This window comes from Tamandua tetradactyla, chromosome 19 (assembly GCF_023851605.1).
Source record: "Tamandua tetradactyla isolate mTamTet1 chromosome 19, mTamTet1.pri, whole genome shotgun sequence".
NCBI lineage: Eukaryota > Metazoa > Chordata > Mammalia > Pilosa > Myrmecophagidae > Tamandua > Tamandua tetradactyla.
In genome coordinates this window covers 45,103,149-45,122,697 of record NC_135345.1, presented here as the reverse complement: position 1 = coordinate 45,122,697, position 19,549 = coordinate 45,103,149, and the positions used below count along the sequence as shown (strand labels likewise).

The 19,549-nt window shown below is 37.6% G+C and overlaps 1 protein-coding gene across 1 annotated transcript in view; it reads left to right on the top strand.

The window, feature by feature from the left end:
• ATP8A1 (ATPase phospholipid transporting 8A1) overlaps nucleotides 1-19,549 on the top strand; it is a 240,458-nt gene that overhangs the window by 1,652 nt on the left and 219,257 nt on the right. The window lies entirely within an intron of this gene.

Sequence of the window (19,549 nt, the reverse complement as noted above, 5' to 3'; positions counted from 1 at the left end):
ATTTGGACATTACAATTTTAATATAGGACATTGCAATTTAATAATATAGCACATTACAATTTTAGTGGCAAGTTGAATAAATAACAGTGTTATAAAAATCACTTGTAGCACAGTAAAAAAAAATGTATTCATACATTTTTTCACTCTGAGTGATATGAATTAATTTCCCTTATCACCATTTGGCCATACAGGTAATGAAAATATAGGAGTAATAGTTGAGCTTGTCTTTCAAATAATAGCAATCGATAAATTATATACTGTAGGAAGAAGGGAAGAAAAAAAAAAGACCAGAAAGCAATGCAAAATCTGTAATCATTGAAAGGCTGCATTGTTTTTTTTGTTTTTATTGGGGGAGGGTGCATGGTTGGAGAATCCAACCAGGGTCTCCCGCATGAAAGGCGAGCATTCTACCACTGAACCACCTGTGCACCTTTGCATTATTGTTTTTGGTTGGCATATATATTTCAAAGCACTTTGACAAGATTACTATGTGGAACTTTCCAGCACTCAAGGAAGTAGCTGAAGGTGGTTTCCCATCTGACAGATGAGGAAACTGTGGCCCAGAATGATTTAATAACTTGTCCAAAGTTGAATAGCTAGATCAGCTAGATCCACATTTGGATTAAGAGCTCCTGGAAAACTAGAACTGTTTCTTATATATCCTCAGTGCATCCAGCACAGTGTTGGGGCACAGTGCTGCTTAATGAATTACCGCTCCCTTCCATATTGGATGGTTTTAGTTTATTTTGTGCTCGGCATCTTGCTCGGAACTGTCATGGTGAAGACAGAATAATTACTCTGGACTAGTAATGTTGCTCACTGCCTGTTCTGCACAGACCGTTCTTTCCTAAGGAGTATTCTTTCATAACTCCTGCTGCGTAAAGAGCTTTGTACTGTATTACAGCCCCTTGCCCTCAGCTGATTGGATCAGGATGGTCCCCTGATCCAAGAACAGGCAATGTAGATGGCTCAGACACTTGTAACCTTGTGGTTTGGCTCAAAAGGATTCTCTGTGCTGATCTTATCTCTCCTGGGGAACATTAAGCTTAGAGAATTAGAGTGAAAATCGAAGCAGAGAAGAGCAGAGGTGAACAGGGGAAAGAATGGCTGGCTGTAATGGGTCATGTGATTGCTGATATGAGGAAGCAGAAACTAGCAGTGAGCAGACAAAGATAAGAGAGAGAATGGAATAGATGGGGAGAGAGACACAGATACTAAGAGAGGGTGGACAAACCTTGGAGCATCTTCCTTTCTTGCGTTTCTAATTCTTAGCAATAAAATAAAATATTTTCTTCCCTTGAAGTGATTGAATAGGTTTCTTTCTCCTGCATCCACATTGGCCAGATGCATCTTCCTGCCTCCGAGGTGATTACAACCAAATTGGGTCATAAGGACTTACATAAAATTGAGAATAAATAGTCTGAGTGGATCTTATTAAATGATCATTATACTTTCTCTGGGTGACACAGGTCTTGTGGAAGATCATGGTATGAGAGCACGAGGCCTGCCAAGGAACTGCTGTGTTGAGGAATGATTTGAGATGAGCACTCAAGCCGTGCTTCTCAGACTTTGAGATGTGTGTGGATCACCTAGGGTTCTTGATAAGATGCATATTCGATTCAGTAGGTCTAGAGTGGAGCTGGTGTTGTTGCATTCCTGACAAGTTCCCAGGTCATGCTGGAGGATTCTGGTCCATGGATCACACCCTGAATAGCAAGATTCGGAGGGATATTGCCATCCATTTCAGTCGTGGGAAGGCTGTTGAAGGTAGAGAGTGACCACATGAAAATCGTGAAAACGAACATGACTTATTTCAGAGTTCTTTCAGAAATTGGGTGCAGAGAGAAACTTGGAAGGAGTAGGATGTAAGTTTGGATAGGTAAGGTTCTTCTAGGTTACAGGATGTTTTGAATGCCAAGATAAATCATTTGGATAGAGAACTGTATATTTCGACAGGATCTTATACATTGGCATCAGGATTGAACTTTTCATTCAGTCATGATGCCAGTGTACAGTGTCTGACAGGGCACGTTAGGAGCCAGATCATTATAGGGAGTGACATCTCAAAAGAAGAGTCCTAGAAAGCTAAGACTGGAAGTACATTGGATGGTTTAGAGGGAATGACATCTCAGAGACACTGATTAGAAGTCTGTTGCAAAAGAGCTTAGAAAATTGTAACTAGGATAAATATTGGATTCAAGCAGTGAGAATGGTAAGGGAAGAATCTGAGAGAGGTTTCTAAGGAAATCATGCATTCATTTAACAGATATTTATCTAGGTATTTGGGGCGCATCAGTAAGTAGAAGAGAAAAATCCCTGCCCTTGTGATATTAATATTTCAGTGTGACGAGAGACAAAGCAAACACAATAAATTAATTACATACTTTGTTTTTTGGCAAGTATGGGAAAAAATAAAAGAGAAGGCAAGATGCCTATTCCTGGGTAGATTGCAATCTTAAATAGATTGGTTAGGATAGCCTTCACTGAAAAGTTACCATGAATGAGGGGCAGGAGTTAATCTGGTGGGAATCTGGGGGAAGATTGTTCCAGGCAGAGGGAATGGCCAGAGCAACAGTCCCAAGGCAGGAGAAAGTCTGGAATGTTAAAAGAACAGTGAGGGAGAGAATAGTAGGAAATGCAGTCCCAAAGATTACATGATAGGACTTAGCGGTAGACTGAATATAGGCAGGAAAGATAGGGATGAATTTTTCAAAAGGGCGGTTCTTAGGCAGTAATTTCAAATCAGAATGCTTATGAGATCTTAGTTATGTAACTAAAAATGCTCTTTCCTGGCTGGCTCATGAAGGCTCTGTTCAGTAGGTCTGGCGTGCACTGGGAATCTGCATTTTTCATAAGCATCCCAGGGTATTCTGTTGCAGGTGAGATACATTTTTAGGAACTCTGTTTTATAGTCTTAAACCTGATTGATTGGGAAAATCTATTAAAAGATAAGGAAATTGAGAAAGAATGTCAGTACAATAGAGATGATCTTAAATCATCATCTTGAAGTAATTGTAGAACATCCAAATGGATGTTTTGAAGATACTTAGAAATTTGGAAGACAGAGATGGGAAAAACTAAACTTGAGACTTTGAGTTCAGAAATAATAGTTGAAGCCCTTATAGTAGATAAACGTGCCAAGAAGCTGAAAACTGATAAAGTGTAACACTGAGAATTTTGTGTCTCTTCACTCCTACTGCAGCTAAATCAAATAGGTCCCTGAAAACAGCCGTAAGAATGCTAAAAAACTAACACTGTAATAATGGTGGCTTATACAAAATAGAGTTTTTCCTCACTCTTATTAAACTAGTATAGGAATAGGTAGCGTGCGGCTGCCATGTCTGTTAACAAAGTCATAAAAGACCCTGGCTCTTTATGCTTTTCTCTTTCCCCATCCACAGCATGTAACTTCCAGAAAGTCATAGTATGGTTGCTAAAGTTCCAGCCATCATGTAGGAGTTCCAGGCAAGGAAAAAAATGAAAAGCAAGAGAGGTAAGGATTTTCCTAGAAGTGCCTTACAAAGACTAATATTGGCTACCACCGTCAAACAAAAAGGGAGTTTTCCAGCTGAGCCTATTGCTCAGTGTTGTGTTACCAAAGGAAAAATGGAAAATGGTTTTTAGATAGGCAACTAATAGGCTAAGTCAGTTATGTACTCAACTTTCTAAGGGCTCTTACTGGAATAAAATAGGAACAGTATGTTCTAGAGTTCATATGTTACAAAATAATGTGCACTAAATGATTCAAAACTAAGGAAATGCACAAAAAACACACCTATAAAATGATTTGCACTTTCTTCTGCTGACTATTATAATTTTAAAATATAAGAGCTTTCACCTGACTATGTAAAACATGTACTAAGTTATGCGTTTAGGAGATTCTGTAGAGATTGTTTGCCTGGGCTGCTGTTTCTGTATAATAGCAACTCTAAAGTATTTGTAAATATATAGAGAGTACTATGTTTCATTCACTTAAAAGATAACAAAAGGAACAGTAAAAGTAATTTTCATAAGAATCATTAAAGGGAAAATTCTGGGAGGCTATTTCAGTTGTCCAGGTAAAAGGTGGCTAAGAATCTTTGTTTCTTTAATAAACATTTAATGTGCACCTACTGTTGGTTGGGAGACGAAAGGGTTGTAGTGAATGAAGGAGACCCCAAAGGAAAGGTTGAGATGAACCAAAGCTTTATAACTGATGTGACACTGTGAGAGAGAAGGTGTGTGAATGTAGGGTACTTCTTGTAATCAGTATTTGAGAATCGCAAAATATGTGCCATTTTATGTAATTTTGGAAATACTGAGTGCAATATAACTAAATTATTGTAGGTTTTCTAATCTGTGGTACATCATTCATTTTCTTATTATAACATTTCTAAAATACTAAGAATTGAAACCTGGGTTTAAGTTTCAGCCACAGGAAAAGTTTACACAAGTTAGAGGATGCTTTTGAAATTGGTAAGATGTTCCCTGGGTCTCTATTCACATAGTTTCATAAGATTGTCAGTGTCGTGAAGGCAACGGTTTCCTCCCTCACCCTTTGCTCTTCCCTGTTCCTCAAACCTTTCAAGGATCTTCTGATAGTCTGCTCTGTTTTGTTCGCTGATGTTTTCCTCCTCTGAGGACATTACCTGGAACATAGTTGTAGCTTGAGTATTGGTTGGATGAGTGAATGAATCCTATGACTGAGATAGGAGAATGCATTACAGTTCAATTTGTAAAATCTTCTGAGCTAAACCTGGTCCCACTTGGTAACCCTCATACTTGCTGTTCGATATTTGTCGAATGAATGAATAACTTTGAGCTTTGTTTTTGATGGAATTATTTGATGTTTTTCTTCCCTCTTGATTGTAGAAGTAATACCTGATCTTTGGAAAAACTCACACTGTGAAAAGTTTTTACAAAAGAGTAAAAATCACCTTAAACTAGCCATCCAAAGATAATTACTGTCAACGTTTTGGTGTAGATCCTTTCCAACTATTTTCTAGTGAAGGAGAAATATATTTACTTGTTAAGAAAAAGAGATCATACTCTATATTACTTTAAATCTTTTCCCCCACATAATAGTATTTCATGGACATTCTTGCCTAAAAATATAAATTTATATAAATTCCATATAAGATGGACTCCTTGTCTTTTTTTAAAATATTTTTATTGAGAAATATCCACACATGTGCAGTCCAACCATATTACACAATCAGTGGCTCACAATGTCATCAGATAGTGGTGTATTCTTCATCATATAATTTTCAGAACATTTGCATCACTCCAGAAAAAGAAATTAAAAAAAAACAAACTCACACATCCCATACCCCTTACCTCACCCTCTCATTGACCCACGCATTTCAATCTACCCCAATTTTTACCTTTTCTCTCCTCCTATTATTTATTTATTTTAAATCCTTATTTATTTAATTTATTCATTTATTACTCATCTTGGACTCCTTGTCTTTTGTCGCTATTATATTCTCTTCGATGCTGAGAACAGTGTTTGACACTTTGTTGGGGGCTCAACAATTTTTTTCCGGATGAACAGATCTGTATTATTGCTTATGGCAGCTGTCTTAGTTTGCCAGGGTGCTGTGACAAATACCACACAGTGAGTTGACTTAAACAACAGGAATTTATCCTCATGCTTTCAGAGCCTGAAAGATTAGCTTCCTCCTAGGGCCCATGGATTCTGGCTGTCTGGTTACCTTTGGGTTCCTTGGCTTTCCTGTCTCAGGGCAATAGCACCTCCTTTCTCTTCTGGGTGCCCTATGACTCTCAGCCTCTCCCTTCAGCCTTTATTTTTATAAGACTTCTAGTGATAGGATTAAAATCCATCCTGATTCAGTTGGTCACACCTTAGCTAAAAATATCATCTTCAAAAGGTCCTATTTACAATGAATTCACACTCACAGGAATAAGATTAAAAACATGATTCTTTTGGGATGCATAACTCAATCTACTGTAATGGTTTAGCATTTTTATGTCAGCATATAATAATATACTAAGGAATCTCCAAAATTACATCTCCCGTTTAGGTCATTTCAGTTTTCTTGTTTTGTCTTGTTATTTAACAAATAACTTGATAAAGCATCTTTGCTCATCTTTAAATGTGTTTCTGATTATTTCTTTGTAGAAAGTTCCTAGAAATGAGATTTCTCCATCAAAACTATGGACTTTTGATGATTTTTGACACATTTGACACATTTCTTAATTTGTGGAAAGATACCAATTTACACTATTGATAAATGGTAATGTAAGTGAACATGTGCCTATTTGTCTCTTTTCCAGCACTGGATAGTGTTATATGTCTCATGACATGCAGGCAAAAACTGAATCTTTAAAGTTATATTGTTTTGATTATTAGGTTGGAGATAGTTTGTTAAGTTTAGTGATTGTATTTTTTTCTGAATTGCTTTTTCATGTCCCTTTATGGAGTATTGTTTGTATTGAATTTAAAATTTCTTATATATTAAAGATAATAAGCTTTTCCCTGTTTATAGTTTATCTTTGAACTTCATTTATAATGCTTTCTCTTATAGATAAGTTGATTTTTAATCTTTCACTGTGTTAAAATTTCTGCTTTGGCGTCATGGTTCTCATTTCAAGGTAATGAAATATTAATGATATTGATAATAATATTTCTTCTAGTACTTTTAGGTTTCATCTTTCAAAGAGTTACATCTGCAATTCTGCAGAATTCCTTTTGGTTTGAGATATGAGATGATTTTTCCTAAATCATTATTCATCTGGCATGATAACTATATATTTAGCTCCTTCCTTACAGATTTGAGGTACTTCTTTTATTATATGATATTTACCTATATAGGTGAGTCATTTCTTGAATTTCTTTTGGTCTCTCTCCTCCTTGCTCCTCTATTTTGTATTTTGGTCTATGTCTTTTGACCCCTATTATCAAATTCTTTTATTACAGCAATAAAAACTGCCCTGCTCTCATGGCTCTTTTTTTTCTAAAATTTTCTGGTTATTTTCATATGTTTATTTTTCTACTTGAACTTGTGAATGTATCACTAAGTCAAGTTATAAAATGTGTGGTGAACTTTATTGGGATTGCATTAAGTTTATAATTTTTTATTGAGAAGATTAGCATCTTACATGCATTGAGTCATTTAAACTTAGTTTCTCTCTCCATTTATTGGTATCGTCTTCCATGTATTAGGGAGAATTTTCTTAAAATAAGTCCTACACATTTTAATGATTTTTTTCTAAATGAGCTATATTTTGTGAAAGTATTGGGAAGGGGATCCTTTTTAAAATATTTTCTTGCTTGTGATTGTTAATGCATGTAAGGAAACTATTGATTTTGAAACTGACCATTGACCTGAAGTTTTTCATTCCTTTTTTTTATTTGCTCCCTAAGTGATACTAGGGTTAGGGTTCTATTTTCTGCTGGGAATCTCTCACAGCTTTTCATTTGGGGGAAGTGTTTTGGGTAATGTTATACACAGTATGGTTTGCACAAGATTTCACTGCAGCATGGCCAGGCTGGGGGCTTCACACCCTTAATGACTTGTTAAAAATGAATCCTCCTGCACAAAGCTCCTCTTGTTCACCTGCACTTGGCCCCTTCATTTCAGTGGATCAATCTGGTAATTCTATGGCCCGGGTACAGCCGTCGCCAGAGTGGGCTCATCTCACCTTCTGTTTACACACTATCCACTGTGTTCATTTGAAAGGGCTGGACCCTTTTTCTGGTAACTTAGGACTAACCGTAGGTTTTTTGTTTTATTTTTTTTAATTAGAGAAGTTGTGGGGTCATAGCACAACCAGGCATAAAATATCGGGTTCCCGTATACCACCTGTTCTAGTTTGCTAGCTGCTGGACTGCAACACACCAGAGATGGATTAGCTTTCAATAAAAGGGGATTTATTTTGTTAACATATAGTTCTTCAGAGGAAAGACAGCTAACTTTCAACTGAGGTTCTTTCTTACGTGGGAGGGCATAGGGTGATCTCTGCTGGCCTTCTCTCCAGGCCTCTGGGTTACAACAGCTTTCCCCGAGGTGATTCCTTTCTGCATCTCCAAAGGCCTGGGCTGAGCTGCTAGTGCTGAGATGAGGTATGCTGAGCTGTTTGGGCTGTGCTGCTTTGAACTCTCTCATTTAAACACCAGCCAGTTAAATGAAACATCATTCATTGCAACAGGCACATCTCCTAGCCTACTGCAGATGTAATCAGCAACAGATGAGGTTCACATGCCATTGGCTCATGTCCACAGCAATAGAACTAGGCACCTTCACCTAGCCAAGTTAACACCTGAATCGAACTACCACACCACCCTAGTATAACACCTTGCACTGGTGTGGTACATTTCTTAAATTTTAAACTACTTTTAATTGTAGTTCATAGTTTAATTTAGATTTCACTGCTTGTGTTGTGCCATTCCATTGATTTTTTTTACATGTTATTCTTGTGCCATATATACAACTTAAAATTTCTTCTTTTATCCACATTCAAATATATAATTCAGTTCTGTTAATTACATTCACAATGTTGTACTACCATCACAACCATCATTACCAAAACTTTCCCATCATCCCAAATAGGAACTCTGTGCATTCTAAGCCTTTATCCCTTATTCCTACCTCAACCCCATCCCCTGATATTTTAGATTCTGGTCTATGAGTTTGTTCATTCCAATTATTTCATATCAGTGAGACTATATAATATTTACCCTTTTGTATCTGGCTTATTTCACTCAACACGATGTTTCAAGGTTCATCCATGTTGTTGCATGTATCAGAACCTCATTCCTGAATAATATTCCATTGTGTGTATATACCACATTTTGTTTATTTGTTAGTTGATGGACACTTGGGTTTCTTCCATCTTTCTTTTGTCATTTGTGAGTAATGCTGCTATTAACATCGGTGTGCAAATGTCTGTTTGAGTCTCTACTTTCAATTCTTTGTGAAATTATTAGGAATGGGATCCTTTTTAAAATTACATGCTTTTTTGCTTGTGATTGTTGGTGCATATAAGGAAGCTATTGATTTTGAAACTGACCATCAATCTGAATTTTTCATTCTTGATAGTTTTCAGTTAATTTTGCTTCTCTATAGTTTTTAAATCATATTGTGTGTCGTAAAAGAAAGTACTTTTAGAAGAGGTTTACAGATAACCTTGGCCAGGGACATTTGAATTAATCTATTTTTTTCAGCAAGACAGGTTCATTTTTATCTGCTGTAGTTACTCAGGTTCCACCTTACTGCTTTTAAGGTTTCATGTAGTGGCCATAATGCAATAGCCTAGATGGAACTCACTTTATTTTTCCTGTTAAGAGTAGTGGTCAGAATTCAGGCCAGTGGGATTTAACTAATGTTTCCATTGAATTTACTTATATCAAAGCAACATTCATATCTCATATCAATACTCAGAGAAATAAAACATGGGCCATAAATGCTGGACACATACGTAGTTTAAGTTCTCTAGTAGCCATATTACAAAAAGCCAAAGGAAATAGGTGAAATTAATTTCCGTAATATATATCTTTAAGCCATTTTGTCCAAAATATTATCATCTCAGCATGTTATTGATATGCAAATTAATCATGCAATATTTGCATTCATTTTTTGTGTTCTCTAAAACCAGTGTGTATTTTATACTTACTTCATTTGAACTTGCCCCATTTCAAATGTCCATTAGGCGCATGTGGCTAATAGCTACCATACTGGGCTACACAGCTGAAGATTTTACGTCTAACCTTTGCTTAGGATTTTCTACGGTTTTTCAGAGTATAAAATTTTATAACAGAAATTCATAGCTCAAAATAAGCTTATTAAAAGTGAATGTGTAGATATACTTCTCTCTTAAGTAAAGACTTAAGCCTTCAGCTTCCTTCCTTATGACAGGTTGGTCAGAAATGTCCTTATAAAACCTCAGGCAGTATTTTAGAGTTTAGATAATACTGCTTTGACATGGCTGTTGTGGCAATTTAGGGGTTTTATGTAAGTATGTTGTGGCATCTTTTGAAGCCTGTTGTTTTTTCTTCCTTCCCCCCAAAAATCTCTTTTAAAAATAGACTTGATAAGCAAAAACCATCCTGCTCTATCTTCCTCTGAGCTTTCACTAAAATGTTAACATGTAATGTGTACATAGATAGTGATTTTGAGTAGTGTCTTTACATGTACAATATCGTCATCACTTTTGTCAAACCAAAGGGATTATAGAGCTTGACTTTATTGGTTATTTACACCCTAATTGACTGGGCAAAGAGAGGTGTCAGTTTTAAATTGAGTCTCTTATTCATTATTTTGTTCAAGCCATGTTTGAAGAAGATAAAAGCTTTTGCTCCACCTGGGGCTATGTTTAATAACACCAGGTGAGACAGGTAAGATAGTTCTGGTGATAGATAATTCAGGGGCTGAGTGAGAAAGCTAAAGGCAGCCGGGGTTCTGGATCAGGAAACATTTTTGTGGACCAGGCCTATTGACAATACAAAATTGGTTTTCTTGAGTAAAGCAGGCAAAAACAGCCGTATCAGGGGTGAATCAGAGAGATGCTATACCCTGCCACCAATCTAGAACTCTTGAGCTTCTCTAATTGGCTGAGGTCCTGTGACTGATTCTGCCCCCAAAGTAAAGCCAACCTGGTGTAAAAGAACTTTCCTTCCAGCTTCTGCAGTCCATCTTTCCCCCATGACCCTGCCTGCCCCCCCCCCCATGTGATTTAGCCCTGCCACTATTCCTAAAAACTTAGGTAAGAGATTTAAGGAGCTCTTACGTAGCACTCTTGGAACATCACCCTGTCACAGCAACTTAAGAGTTCAAGGACTGGGGGCTGCTTTGTCTTGGCAGTCAGGCCCTTGGAGAAGAGACCATGGCCCCTGAACTTAGCTTGGGCTATGGGTCTCTGTACTTGTGAGCAGCTCTGATGCCAACCTGGGCTTGCCAAGATCTCTGAATATCATTGGCTTGTGCTTTCCTCACTGTTGCTCTTGGCCATCTTGAGATCCTTGGTTCTGAGTGTACCTATGTCTGTAGCCATTTCCTCTGGGTTCTTTGCTCATAGCTAGATTGTCATCCTAATGGCTGTGATTAGTTAACCCTTTTCAGTCCCCTTCTAGATTGTCTTACCCTACTTTTTTTTTTAACCCAAGGCTTTGTCGTATCTCTGAAATGAGACTTGTCTCTTTAGATCTTACCTAGATTCTATGTGCTGCACTTTACCTTAAGCTCAGCTGGATTCCAGCCATTGTCTATGCCAGAAGGTTCTGTTAAATGTTCTCAGATGGATTTAGTCAACTTTTAGTAACTTTGTTTATTTTTTCATAATTTGGTGAAGTTTTGAGAAATGGCATGAAGAGGAATGACTCTTTTTGCAGTCTTTCATGCAACATGTATCCATTTACCAATATGTTCAGGGCAGTGGGAGGCTTATATAATGTGGGTGGTTTTATAGCTACATGGTGTTTCCTTCGACTGGACCCTGGCTGGCTGCACAGGGACCCCGAACGTGGAGCTTTTAAACAATGCCAATGGCTGGGCCCATCCCATGCCAGTGGAATCAGCCAGTCTATGGAGATATCAACCAAACGTTGTTATTTAAGAAACTATCCCTAGATAATTCCAGTGTTGCAGCAGCACTGAAAAACATGGCTGTAGATTCTTGAATTAACTTGCTTGTAGAGAGAATGAGGAATCGATTGTCTAAAGCCACATAGGTTGCCAGCCAAGAAACCAAGAGTGTATCGATATTTTTGGTAAATTTTTTTTCTATCACCCTTATGAGTCTAATTATGCTCCTCTTAATTTTCCCTCTCAGAAATGGTATGCACAGCAATACTCAGTTTTGAGGTTTGAAAGGGTTTCTTTAAAATTCTGAATTAAACATTTGATTCAGTACAACCAAATGAAGAATACAACACATTGAGTTTGTTCTTACCTGGTGTTATGTCTGCTCTGTGAGCTTGTTGAATATGAGCTTTTCTGAAGTGGCATTACTATTTTTTTGCTAACTTGCTTACTTTTAGTACGCTGTTGTAATTAATCTTTTTATTCATTGTGTGTTTTTAGTCCATATATTTATTCATTTGCAACTGGAAAAAACAGAATAAACTTTTTTTTTCAAACTTAAACTTTGTAAATGTCTTGGAAACTGATGTGGCAGTTTCCAAAGGGTGTATTTTCTTTAGTCTGCAATTATCGATTTATCCTGCCGGGGTATGAAATAGCCTTTTACAAGTTAATGTACAGAAAATGAAGTGTTACCACAAGTTCCAATTTACTTGCCTTCCCTGATTGCTGAAATGAAGCTCATTTTTTGATGCCCTTAATTTAGCAAATGTGTTTTCTTTGTGACTATTGGATGGGTGTCAGGTTTAGGATGAGGACATTTTCCACTGCTGATGGTGAAGATTATTATTTCAAGCTCTGAGGACTAAAAAACAAGCACCACAGTGCCTCAGCTGGAGTGCATTGTGTCCAATCCGTATGTGATTGTTTTTGATTTTCTAATTCTTTCCTATCTGTACTTTTTTTCTGCACTTAGGCTTTCCTTTATTAGGTGACAAATAATGTGATTTGAACACTGCAGGTGAAATCATTTTTAAAATGATTAAAATTTAGAGTTTGACCTAGGAAAGGAGAGAAGGGTGTACACTTTTGGCTCAATTTGACCTCAGATGGCTATTTATTCCTTTATCTTTTTGCTTAAAGTTCATTAATAGAATCATTAGAAAAGTTGGCCTTTTGGGTGCACAGGTGGTTCAGTGGTAGAACGCTTGCCTTCCATGTGGGAGACCGGGTTTGATTGCCAAACCAAGCCCCACCCCGAAAAAAAAAAAAAGTTGGCCTTTTGTTGACTTTCAAGTGAAAATAATTAGCAAAGGAGAGAGAAATGCCTTTTTAATTTCCCCAGGTACCAATTTGAATGTCCTTTGATCTTAATAAGTGACTTTCCCTGTGCAATTTATCCTTATGGTTGGAGAAACCATTCCTATATGCTTAAATTTTAACTCAGTCTGAACTTAGTGATTTTCCTTATGTTCAGCTGGAATTCTTTTCTTTTTTAAAAATAATTCCATTGGGGCAAGCTAATAGAATCACCGTTTTTCCTGTTTATGCTTCTTGTGTTTTTAGTGTATTTGGTACCAGCCAATTTGGCATGGTAGTCACTTAACAAGTAGAGTACCTTTATTTTGTGACACAAGACTTGAAGCTATAACTCCTTTAGTTCTGTTCCCACTCTTAGTCTTCGCTAGAAGAAATCCAACCTCTTTAGCATCTTAAGCCAATGCCTTATGAAATTATTGACTTGAGGGAGAGAGAAATGAGGCACCTGGGGCCCAGATAGGCTTGGAGTCATATTTGGGTTCTGGTCCTTTCAAGCTGTGTGGTCCTGAGTAAGTCATATATCATCTCTGAGACTCTGGTTTTTCTTAGGTAAAATGGTAATGGTAAATACCTACCGGTAAATCATCTGTCTGTTGGATAGAGAGTAAACTGTAGTCCCACTAAGCCTGGCTGCATACTGGAATCTCCCAGGGATCTTCAAATATGCTAATCCATGTGTCCCATCCCCAGGGATTCTGATTTCATCTTAAAATAAGAAGCAATGGTGGCTTAAGCTAGATGGTATCAATGGAGAAAGTGAGAAGAGATTGGATTTAGGATATCTTATTTTAGGATATCATTTGAAGGTAAATATAAAAAATTTGTTGATGGGTAGGATGTGAAGTGTTAAAGAAAAAGAATAGTTAATAATGATTAAAAGTCTGGGCCCTGAGCCCAAAATGATGACACCATTTACTGAGATAGAAGACTCTGAGATGACAGACTGAAAACCTGCTTGCATCGTAGAAAACAGTGCAAGGCCACATGTGTCAAAAGGGTTTCTTTCTTTTGTTCTCTCAGAAAGAGTATTGATTTATTCTAAAGTAAGGATAAATGCAATTTATCCATCGCCTCCTTCCGCCACCTTCTTTTCTCTGAATATTCTTTAGAATTTCAGTAAACAGAACAATTATTCTTACCTGTTCCTCATTGCTGTGGATTTTGGGTATCTAGGAACTATATGGATTTAATCTAATTGCGGTTAGTAATTTTACTGCTAGGACTTTTCTTGCCATACTCATCATATCCTTTTGGCTCCTGAGGTGCTCCAGATTGTGGGGACGTTCTTCAGAGTGGAGAAATTAAATGAAGCCACTTGATATAAAGCAGGTGTTAAGCAAGTGTTACTTGAATCTATGTCTGGTGAGTGATTGGGATGAGAACAAGCTGTTCAGATTTTGGAAACTAAACTAAACACTGGAATGTTTTTCAGATCTCATGGTGTTTTCTTATGATGTATAGGCTGATTGTACCTTGCTTGACAATGGCCACAGGTATGTCAGCAGTCCAGGGGGTGGCACTGACTACCTGATTCCAGTTAGTAGTGGTAGCACCTGGAGGTACAGGCATTGCATGAGGAGATTCTTCATTCAGGGTGGTTTTTACTTATGGTGTTAGGAGGCCTTGGAAGCGTCTGTACCGTTCATCCTCTCGTTTTTCTCGTTCTGTGAATTGGGTAGGGCTGATGGTAATCTCGCACATGTGTAGGTGTCACTGCTTTAATGTCACCGAGCATGGTACTGGGTCTTTTAAGTCTTTGCAGCCCACCAGCTGTCATTCACACATCCTAGTTTAATCTTCTCAGTGGAGGTTTCTGTCTTCTTTCTTAGCCACATCCTGACAAACTGAAGGGTGCCAACCATGCTTTACTTGCCTTTGCTCAAGTGAGTTCTAGATCTTTGAACCTGTCTTGTCTAACCAGTCCAGGTGGCTTCTTTAATACTGCCCACAGTTCTGATGGCAGAGCAACCGTGCCAGAGCCAGGGTCATGCTGGGGCATGGTGGAATTCTTACATACAGGCCCATATGCAAGGTGCTCCTTTATGGAGTTCCTATAAGCCTTGTTTGATGACTTATTGAATTGTTTACATGCCAGATTGTGATAGTGCTTGTCATCAATAGGTGAAAACATCACAGCCTTATTTATTCTGGGGAAGGTGTCTGTTCTATAGAGTAAAAAGCTGTTACTGTTGCTTGTGGGCAGTGTAAGTTGCTATGTGTTCTGTGCGGCTTTAGCAAAGTCGTCTCTGGGTGTTTTATGTGATTGAGACTTTGTTAGAAAATGAAGGCAAATTACTTTTTTTTCTCTTGCAAAATCACAATGGAGGTAAGAAGCAGGTGCCAGTCAAACTCGGGTGACACACTCTGAGAATAAAACAGCAGCGACATGATGTTATTTGGGTGTTCCCGCTTCTTTTAATAAAATGTTGAAACTAAACATCTATCAGCATGTTTTACATTATAAAATGCATAAACAGCCCTAAAAATGAAAGTTGTAATAACTCACATAAATTTCACAGCTTTGTATTAATATTTACCGGTACGTTTTAAAGGGTTGGCTCATTCAAAACTGTAATTCAGTTATCTTCCTATAAACACAATGCTACTAAAGTCAGTGTGGTTAACTATCCTGCAAATATTTATATCAACTAATTCAGTAATGCTCTTTTCCTTATACAAAGCATTGAAAACTTCTTCCCTGCCCTAGCACTGTATTAATAATGGTTCTCTGATGACCTTATATTGTCTTATTTTTAAAAACTTTTTAAAAGGTAAGATCATGGAACTCTAGAGTTGAAAGGGAACTTAGAAGCCATTTAATACAGTACTGAACACAGTGTGCTAGCAATTAATTATTTCTCTTCTCTTTGAATACCTCTTAGTGATCAGCAGTGTACCCCCTTTTAAGACCATCCATTTCATTCTCAGACACCTCTAGTTCTTTTTTTTTTTTTTTTTTTTTTGCATGGGCGGGCACCGGGAATCGAACCTGGATCTCCAGCACAGCAAGTGAGAACTCTACCTGCTGAGCCACTGTGGCTTGCCCTCCTCTAGCTCTTAACAGGTTCTTTAATATGTTGAGCAAAATCATTTTCTTATATCTTCTTCTCATTGAACTTTTGAGGCCACAGAATATTTCTTCCCTGTGCCTCGTAATGGTCCTTCAAGTATTTGAAATTCTTTAATACAATCACCCTCGGCCTTCAGCATTTTCTTATATGACATGGGTAGATCCTGGATTCTCCCCTCTGAGTGTTTCATAGTTTGTTCCAGCTAAAGTCTGCTGGAATAAATAGAATATCCCAATATAGTTTGATGGTCCTTGTAGACTGGGACAGTTATCTGTCTTCCTGTTCCTGGCATTGCCTCTTACAGTGCAGCCCAATGCAGAATTAATTTTGAGGAGCAGCTGTATCATACTGCTAACATACAGGAAGCTTAGAAACAATAAAAACTTTTTCTATATAGAATAGATGTCCTCTATCTTGTTTTGCACAGTTAATTTTTTTAGGTCTTTCGTATAGGACCTTCAGTTTACTCAATTTCTCCAAATCTTCTTGAGTTCTAATTCTTCCATGTCATCTGCACTTCCATGATTTTGTTAATCCACATATGCCCTTGTAAGGTCATAACTTAAAACAAGTGTACAAGGCAGTAACAGTTTTCTGGCTCTCTAGTGTCTCCTTTTTTAATTTCCATCAATCCATTGACAAGTGTAGATGGACAATGATTTGAGTACTTTACATGATTTTTAGCATTTAATTCTTATACAGTTCCATTTTGTAGATGAAGAAACAGAGATTTAAGATTAAGTAAGGTAGTGGTAGAGCTGACATTGGAACTCAATGGTTTGACTCCAGAGCTGTCACTGAGTTGCACATTTACTTGAACTCTCCAGGGGATCTGTTGGCATCACAGCTGGGCTTCATGGGGGTTCTGTCTCTGCTGTATCTCACTCTGCCCATTGGTCCCCCTGTTTTGTCTCTCTACATCTGCTCCATCCTTCCCTTCATTCCTTTGGCATGCCTGTGGCTTCAGGATGCCATGGCCAGCCTACCCCCGTCCAGCTCTCCATGACCGCCTTCCTGTGTCTCTGAAGCTCAAGTCCACATTCCCAGAGGAACATTTGATTGACCCAGCTGTCAGGGGCCCAGTGTTGGTCCTGATGTGTAGGGCTGGGCACTAGATCAGGAAAGGGGGCATGAGCCAAGGATATGGCAAGGTAGATGCTTTCAGAGGGGTTTGCAGGGAGGGAGGAACCCAAGGATAGCTCCTTGGAGGAGCCCCTTGGTGTACATTTGTCAACTGCTTGTGAATCCACATTGTTATATAATCATAGAAGCTTGTTTTATAAGAAGAGGACCAGCTGAAAGCCTTGTTGAAATCCAGGTGGGGAGGGTTCTATTTAAATACATTTAAATAAGAAAAGGAAAGGACTTTAGTCTGGGGAGGGTTGTTGGTCCCCCAGTGGTCACTACCTTCCCTCAAGCCATCGTTTTAATAATTGGCACTAGATTTTTGACCAGGTTTGACTTCAGACCCATTAGCCAATGACAGTGTTGTTCAGACTTAGGTAATGTAAAGGACCTTTTTTAAAGGGGAAAACTCCCTTTAGCCCCTGAGAATATATCCTGTGTATGAGAAACGCTGCTTTAAAAAACAAATCTTATTCAATGTTAACTGAATTTTTACTGAAAAAGGAGAAGTGTTCGTTCTCATACTTTTGCTATAAATCATTTAAAAACTGTAAATCCCATAGTATAAATCTGTGAATTTTAAAAGCTCATCTCCAGACTTCCATTTTCATAAACAGTGGTTATTAATGCACAGGACCCATCAGTTTTCCTCTTTAGAACACTGGGAAAGTAGTCTCTTATCCTTATCTTTTGGAACCTCTCTCATTCATAACAGTTCTTCTATGATTAGTGACAGTTCATTCAACTATTCTGCAGATTCAGGTCTGTAGCTGGATTCTGGTTTGTTGTTGGTTGTTTTAAAAAAAAAATAGTCCCTACCCTTTCTTTTGCTTCAGTTCCTACAACTATCTTCCTAGTCTGAATTTAACTGTCTTTGATAGAGAATGAAGCGAAGTAGAAGTAATAACTGAGAAGTTCTGCTTTTTATTTTACTTGATATAATTGTGCCATCTATCGCAGGCAGTAGGCCTATGCCATTAATCTCTAATATTCCAAATAGAAGGAAAATGACATTTTCTTGGCCTCTAATATTTTTTTAAATACCTTTTCTCCATTTTCAGATGTGTCTGTGCATCTCTTATTTTTCACTATTGAACAAGTATCTGACCTTTCCCATGATCTTTTCATCTTCTTTTACTAGTTCAAGGACTTCCTGTGCTGCAACAGTGGTGTCTGATTATACCTCCCTTTTTCCACTTGTCAAGAACTTTTGCGGTTAGTCATTGTGTTGCTTTAGAGGGCCTTCCGGACTTCTAAAGCAACGCCAGCCCCTTTCTGGGCTTTGGTGATAGCTTGAAATTTGTGGTCCTGAGGTTTAGAGCACATCTGATTTGGCGTGGTATTCTCCTCTTTAACTGTCAAGAGCTTTTTAATACATGTTATTATATTTTTAAAAATATCATTATTACTTTACTACTTTTGTGTTAATTAGAATCCATTCCATAGTAGTAATTTCTCTTCTTGTTTCCTGTCCTTCCTCAGAGAAGAATTTGATGCCAAGGCAAGTCATTGATGCTTTTAGCTAATTGAGACTTCTAGGAGATATTTGGTAGATGGCCAGTGGTTGAAACCCCTCATGGCTATGTAATCTGATTCTGTGCCAATTTTTAAAACTATACTAGATACTATTTATTTGTTCTATCTGAGAAAGTGATCCATGGGATATTCCCAAGGTGAAATCATTAAATTCCCTCCGTCTTTCATTGCTCTTCTCCATTCTCCAGTTAAGTATGATTTGGCATTAGTAAATGTTTTCATTCCAAGCAATTCAGCTTAGATGATTATTTTTCTAGGTTAATATCCAGGACTGGAAACCCAGGAGCTTGAATTCTTTCTATGTATAATGCACAATACTAGACATACCTTAAAGTTTCTCATGTAATACTGCTTGAGAATATTGTTTCTTTTGAATGGCAGGAATCTTTTTTTTTTTTTTTTTTCAGTATCCACCACTTAGAATTCATAGTACTGCTTTTGGAGCTTGAGCAATTCAGCATGAGTTCAGGAAGTGTTAAGCCATTATTTTTTTTTCCTGTTGTAGACAAGAAATGTTGATGATGTGTTTTCACACTTGCTTATTTTTAGATGAGTTCACAACAGACACTTAAGGAAAAAATAGCATTTACCATGTATGATAATGACAAGTCCTGACAGGAAAATATAATAGTGAGCATAAGGATAGGGAATTTTAGGATGTCTGATATTAAAATTTAATAGTTAATAAGTAGCGCGGGTGATGGTGGCTCAGTGGCAGAATTCTCGCCTGCCATGCTAGAGACCCATGTTCGATTCCCAGTGCCTGCCCATGCAAAAAAAAAAAAAAAGTTAATAAGCATTTTTTGCATAGAAGGGACATCCCTGAAGTGTTATCTATGTTGTTTTTCCATATTATAGTAACACACCTGATAGATACTTAAACATGCCCTTATGCTTGTCTCGTGTTCAGTATACAAGTTATATGCATCTGTAGCATCTGTTATTATTCTCACTTTTTGTATATCTAAGTTTATGGGC